Below are 687 nucleotides of genomic sequence, written 5' to 3' on the forward strand. Positions count from 1 at the left end.
TTTTTTTGGCGGAGTAGTCTATAGGTGGAATTTTCACATTCACTTCACGCAATATAACATGATTTTATTATCGTAATTTTGACTTCAAATATTATGGCGTTAATCTTATTTATTTAGTTATTTTTAAACGTGGCACAAAAATGCTGCCGTATAGGCTACTGAATGCAAAACACAATTTTGGCACAGCAGCCCAAAAAACAAACAAAAAAATAAATAAAAAACAAACAAAAAAAGTAAAAAATAGTGAGGGGATATTTGAATTATTTGTTAATAAACTAATGTTTTCTGAGTCAATGTTGCAAAAATGAATGAGCCTGACTAGCCTTCTCCTCATTGGACGTGCCTTTAGAGAGAAATGCATGGATTACATAATGAAAGTTTTTATTATTATTTCGTTTTAAAATAGTAATTTAAAGCATTCTATAGATATATTTATCATGTCGGTGAAGCGCTCCTGCTCAAGACCAAGACGACAGAAAGCGCATCCTGTTTGTTTTCCTTATTTTACAAAAGCACAAGGTTTTGTTGATATTGTGAGTGCACACAAATACAAGTAGACCATTTGCAGTTCCGAATGATACATACTCTTACCTTAATGAGCAAAAATGACAGCGTATTTTTAAGTTTCCACTGTTATAAAAAAAAAAATGCAAGCGATCGCACTGGCGCCTCCATGTCCTGCAAAGC

The 687-nt window shown here is 32.9% G+C and overlaps 1 pseudogene; it reads left to right on the forward strand.

Annotated features, from left to right (window-relative positions):
- Window positions 1-687, forward strand: part of LOC107691538 (THAP domain-containing protein 6-like) — a 2218-nt pseudogene that overhangs the window by 935 nt on the left and 596 nt on the right.

Source organism: Sinocyclocheilus anshuiensis, unplaced genomic scaffold, assembly GCF_001515605.1.
Source record: "Sinocyclocheilus anshuiensis isolate Anshui unplaced genomic scaffold, SAMN03320099.WGS_v1.1 scaffold162, whole genome shotgun sequence".
Taxonomy (NCBI): domain Eukaryota; kingdom Metazoa; phylum Chordata; class Actinopteri; order Cypriniformes; family Cyprinidae; genus Sinocyclocheilus; species Sinocyclocheilus anshuiensis.